The sequence below is a fragment of the Athene noctua genome, chromosome 11 (assembly GCF_965140245.1).
Source record: "Athene noctua chromosome 11, bAthNoc1.hap1.1, whole genome shotgun sequence".
NCBI classification, from domain to species: domain Eukaryota; kingdom Metazoa; phylum Chordata; class Aves; order Strigiformes; family Strigidae; genus Athene; species Athene noctua.
In genome coordinates this window covers 2,009,065-2,015,172 of record NC_134047.1, presented here as the reverse complement: position 1 = coordinate 2,015,172, position 6,108 = coordinate 2,009,065, and positions in this window count along the sequence as shown.

Below are 6,108 nucleotides of genomic sequence, written 5' to 3'. Positions count from 1 at the left end.
ACTCTTTCTGGGAAAAATTTTTCCTAATGTCCAGTCTGACCCTCCCCTGCTGCAGTTTAAAGCCGTTCCCTCTTGTCCTGTCCCTGATCCCCTGGGAGCAGAGCCCAGCCCCAGCCTCTCTGCAATGTCCTGTCAGGAGCTGCAGAGAGGGATGAGGGCTCCCCTCAGCCTCCTCCTCCTCACACTGAACACTCACAGCTCCCTCAATGGTTCCTCACAGGATTGATTCTCCAGGCCCTTCCATCTAACTACAGAGCTTGGATTTTGCCCGAGTCCAGAGAAGGGTCCTTGAATCCCCCTCATTCCTTAGGCGCTACCCTTGTGCAGAAGCTCCCAGGGAGCTCCCTGCCTGCTCTTTGATCGCTTCTCTGCGGGAATAAATCCGCATAAATAAAACAAGCGGCATCCTTGTCGGCTCCTTTGGCAATCTGCTATCACCAGGGGAGGTGCAGAGGTTTCTAACAGATGTTTTAGTCTGAAAAGCCTGAGCGTGCAGGGCGGGCACACTCCGAGGGCTCTGCGAGCTCCGGCCCTTGCCGGGGGGCGGCGGGGCTGTCCCCGCTGTGAGCCCGCTCCGGCGTGACGGGGGGTTTCTCTCTCTCTCCGCCTGCCCGGGCGGACCCGCGGGCGCTGGGCGCTGTCCCCGGAGCCCCGGGCCGCGGCGCTTCCCTCCCGCGGCGGGCAGATGGCAGCAGAAGCCGCGGAACGGGCGGCGGAGCCGGGCGATGGAGCGGCCACCCCCCCTCTGCCCCCTAGTCCTCCACTGCTGCACCCCTATTCCCCGCTCTGCCCCTCTGCTCCCCACTCTGCTGCCCCGCTCTGCCCCTCTGTGTCCCCCCGTCCCCCTCAGCTCCCTTGTCACCCACTCTGCTGCCCTGCTCTGTCCCTCCTGTCCCCCTCAGCCCCCCCCTGTCCCCCGCCGTCAGCCCGCGGCGGGCCCAGGGACACCTTTTCCCTACAAGCGCGTTGGGGACTGATCAGAACCCGGAGATGGGCAGCGCCTGGAGCGGTTATCCTGCCCCCCCGGGGTCCCTCCCTGGGCAGCCCTGCGGGGGCCGTGCTGCCCCCAGCCGCCCCTCTGCCGGGATGGAGGTACACGAGAGCAGCAGGACCTGGGCCGGTGGTAATGCGCTTCTGTCCCCTGCGAGGAATCAGCCCCAGAGCGGTGTCAGTCCCCAGCAGGACTGTGGCCTGGCTGTGAGAGAGAAAACCAGGCCTGTGAGAAACAGGGGCTGAGAAAAACAGCCTGAGACAGAGAGAAAAGCGGAGGTCCTCCGAGCTAAGGAATGCCTCAAACACTCGCAAGACAGAACTATAGTCAGGGGGTGGGTGGCGTGGAGGTCAAAGCTGATAAGGCTGTCCCAATAAAATTTCGAGGGCCGTTTGTCCGGTGAATGACCTTTGCTTCATTATCCACAAAATGCATGTTAAAGTTAACACCCCCCTGAATATGCTAACAAAGACTAACAAGATCATGACAATTACATCATCCCATGGAGCACCTTACCCCTCCCCATCCATGGGATACGTGGGTATGTGGGTCAACCGAGGGGATGGACCCAAGGACAGTGGGTATAAATTGAGGGGAGGAAAGAGGGTGGGGGGACTGGAGAGTGCAGTGAAGTGCAGACGGACGGCTGCCTCCTGCAACCCTTGCTGGTGGGATCAATGCAGGAACCCACACCAGTGATCTCTATTCCCTCCTTCTCCCTCCTTTCCCTTTTCTCCTTTCCCTTCACCACCATTAAGGAATGCAAAGCAAACTGTATTGCTTGCTACAACTTGTGTATCCAATAAGTGCATTGTGGGAAATTAATAAATAAATCCAATCACATTGTGGGAAGTTAATAAATGTTTGGACTTTGAGACTTGTCTCACTGTTGTCCGCTCTGTTGGGGATTTATGAATCTGAGTCACTTGTCTCCCTCATCTGAGCGGGACGTGACACCGGCCAGTCCTTCAAACCTATCTGTTACTGCCATGGCTCCTGACACTACTGCCATTTAGGGCGCTTTCCTTGCATTACAAGTAATTCCGCCTTCCAGCCTCATCCAGGAACTCGGAGTGAAGCAGCTGGTTTTGGCAAAACAAACTTCCCAGCGCCTGGCCAGTCTGCGTAGTGATGCCCAGGAGGAGGTCTGTGGCACTCTGGCGGGCAGCACTGCAGCTTGCTGGCCACCAGCTGCCCTGGGACCAAGGCACAGTCCTGCCCCAGGCATAGGAATGGGAGTGTGGCCAGCAAGGGCTGTGGGCAGAGCCTGGGAAAATAAAGAGGGAGTGCAGGAGGGAAAACTCAGCACACTTGGAGAAGTGGTGCAACCCCCTGGGCTCCCCTTGGCATGCTGCTCCCTCGCTGTATGCTAAGCAGGGCCCTGGGACACTTTCCCTTGGCCCAAGGGCAGCACAAAGAGCCTGGCCTGGGCTTGGCTATGGATGGAGCTTTGTCTCCCCAGAGTAGCTGACTCCAGCCTCGCATTGATTTCTATTTGAGTCAGACACTTCTTAAAAGCCCCAGAGGGAGCTTGCACAGCATCTGTATCTCTGCAGTTTCCAGAGCGAGCATCTTGCCAAGTATCTCGGTGTGTCAATAGCTGAGGGAATCCCTCAGTAACCTCCTTTTTATGGATGCCTCTTTCTAGGTCTCCCGAAACCGGGTATCCTGGTGCTGGTCATTTCCAAAGGACAACAGCCCCTTTTGGGAAGAGCTCCTCACCTGCACAGCCCAGTGCCACCCCAGATGTGGCGTTCCTTCCCTCAGCGCTTTAGGAAAATGTGCAGCTGTTCTCACACAGGTTATAATCTCCCAATAGCTGGGTGACTTGCACAGGTGTTTAATCCCACTGTAAGGCACCTCTTGCGGATTGCAGTGGTGTTCCTTAGCCCCATCCTCGCAGCCAGGACCAAACCTGGGGCTGTTCCTTGCAGCCCAGCACTGCCTGGCTCTGGAGGCTCAGGGGTTTGCCTGTCAAGGCACTTTAGTGCTTCTACTGTCTCACCACAGAGCTTTGTTTTGCAAACTGGCTGATATTATCAGCCTAGGTTAAAAAAAGAGTACCTTAGCAGCAAGTATTAAACACTTTTTTTTTTTTTTTTTTTAAATAAATGTTTTAGCACAAGAGCTGAAGCTGGTTCAAATGGGTGGTTTCTTGGTGAGAAATAGCCTTCTCTTTCTTTGAATTTTCTCATCCATTTTCACCTGACAAAGCTTTTTTGTTCTGGTTTAATTTTTTATTTTCTAATGGGAAGACTTATCGGGACTTTCCACCTTCCTCAAAGTGATGGAAACCCCTCATTGCTTTTCTAGCTGGTAAAATGGGAATGAAGAAAGGGACTAAAGGCAGTAGCTACTTGCTCAAATATTCTGACATCTTTGTCGCTCAGGTGAAGATAGAAGGATGAAAAAGAGAAAAGAACGGAAAGAGATTGTTCTGTTTCCTCTGAAAAAATCATCTTTCTTACTGCTGCTTTAGCTGGTAGGGAGCTTAAAGTGGAATTGTAAGACCTTGAAGAGAAATACAGTTTTTCAAGTTTCATTTTACTTTTTTAAAGTCACAGTTGGTTTTTTGGAAAAAAAAAAAAAAAAAAAAAAAAAAGTAGAAAATCCAGCAGAAAATATTTTAAAATTAAAAAGTAACCAGCATCACATCCTTGTAACTTCTGGTTCTTACTTAGCAGGGCAGTGCTGAAGCCTGTGCAGCTGATGTGTCTGTTTAGTTCCTGGCAGTGGCTCCTCAGCTCCATCACACCTTTGCACTGTGTTTTTTCCTCTTAATTCCCATCTATCTCCTTCAGGGGGATTTGGAGCGCCCTCACCTGCTGGTCTTGCCTGCATGCCCCAAAACCAACCGATGAGCTGACCACCTGCTGCAGTGCCGTGCCCCATGGAAGGGCTTTGGAGATGGAATCAAGACAAAATTAAAATTAGTCCAAAAAGATCGTCTAAGTTTTGGTGTGGAAACTCAGTGTCGGGGGTGGGAAAAGGTCAGTTGTGTCTCCCCTCATGCCAGACAGGAAAAAGGCCTCAGGTAATCCTATTTCTAAATGTATCAACCAGCATCCTGAGGGCAAGCTTGAGTTCCCTCATGAGGAAGAGCCTCTGGTGGAAACAGCTGTGGGTTGTGCTGCCATTCCATAAATGTCAATGAGAAGTCTGTTATTAGTTTCCATGGGATGAACTTTTTATATAGGAGACAAAATACTGGAAAAGAAAGTGGGCAAGATCCTCTGGAAGCTGGGACATAAAGTCAGAGCTTCAGCTTGCATCAAACCAAACCACCTGACAAATGACTGGGATGGAAAGCAGTCTGACTGCCTGCAGGAAGCTCATGTGAGAAAGACTAAATTCACTGAAGAAACCAAGAGCCCAGCCTGTTGCAGTGGTTCGGGGGCTCCCAGGCACAGAAATGCCAAGTCTGGAGCAGAAGCCAACCAGATGCCTACATAGGTGACCACAAGTGTGTCTGTCTTACACTTCGAATTAAAAACATCACAAGGAATTCTGTAAAGTAAATTCACATGATGAATCCTTTCTTGGCCAACAGCATTTTGCCATCTGCAGCTGTTCCAGATGTGTTTGCTGTGGGCTGGAGGCCAAGGACAGCTGGCTGCTGATCTGTAAGGCTCGAGACACAGCAGCAAAATGTAAGCCAGGCAAAGGCATCAGGCAGCTGAAAATTGCTCCCCAGCATCTGTGGTGAGGCCTCATGGGTGTTGCAGTCGCAGGAGGGGTTAGCAGTGCTTGCTGAGTGTGCTTTGTACGGCTCTGAGGATGCCTGGAGTCACTCTCATAGCCCTGCTTTCACCTGTGTGCTTTCCCACCAAGAGATACTTGCCCACCTTCCCTGTCCCCTGACCTCTACACTCTAGATAGATTTTCTTTGACAGCTATGGTTTTTAGAGTAAATTAAGTACTGGCTCTTAGATCAGCCTTTTCAAGAAGTTGTGCTTCCTTGTAAGAAGCCAAGCCTTTATGCAAACCTGGTCCTCTCTACCTTGATTTTACTAGTCTTTTTGGCCCAAATTTTTCTTTTTTCCCCCTTAGCTTAATTTTTAACCTTCTGCTCTTTAACAAGCTTGCCTCTACTATGTACTCTGATGTTACTGAAAAGTCCAGGCAGTGAAGCCTGATGTTCAGGAGATGAAAATTGAATCTGTCTCCTTTTACCTTACCCCACCCCATGTTGTGCATACGCATCAATACAGCCCAATTACCTGACCCCCATGGATCTTCTCTCAAGCACCTCTGCCTCACTGAGCGCACAGGATACCCAGTGCTTGCATTCAATGTGGCTCTTAGGTTTTTTTTCTTTTGCTGATTGTAGGATCTGCTTCTTTGCTGCATGGTAGTACTCATCACTATTGTATCAGACTGCTTCACACATGGTAATGAATTTAATTTCACACCGCCACTACTGGAAGACAGGTTATTTTTATCCTCTCTTTAAATCTGTGAGAATTGACATGCAGAGTTTAAAGCAGAAAAGCAGTGAATGCTTTTGGCTGTCAAGCTGAAGATATCAAGGGTCATGATTTTGGAATACTTAACCCCAGAGGGCTCTCTGCAGTGCAGCTGCTCCTGAGTAACAGTAGTGGGTGCCTGGCACATCTGTAAGGCAGAGCCAGGAGATCTCATACACCTCTGGGAACCAAAGTGCTTCCCTATGAAACTTGTGTTTGAGTGGTTCTGTTGGTACTCTGTAAGAGCCAGGGGCAGCACCTGCTCCCACAACATGCCCTCACAAGATGAGCATCTTCTACCTTTCTGCAGCTTTATGGCTGTCTGCTATTTGTCCCTCATCATCTGCAACAAATAGCAGTTCCCTGTAAACAGGAACTGCTGCTATTTCATTGTGCTAATTCAGTCTGGGATAGATGCATCTGGCTGGCTGAAAGAGCTGGAGGTCCTGTAGTGAAGTAATAGGATTATACAATTAAACTATCATAATTTGCTGCTCTTCTATCTGTAGGTAAGGGCATCAGGGCTTCTCTGAATTCTGGCACTACAGATTTGGTTGCTTGACTCCACAGCCTTGTGGGTATTGCTTTTGGAGAGGCTTCACAGACTGTTGGCAGCGGACACTTGTGGCCATAGCAGTGTTTATGGACTTT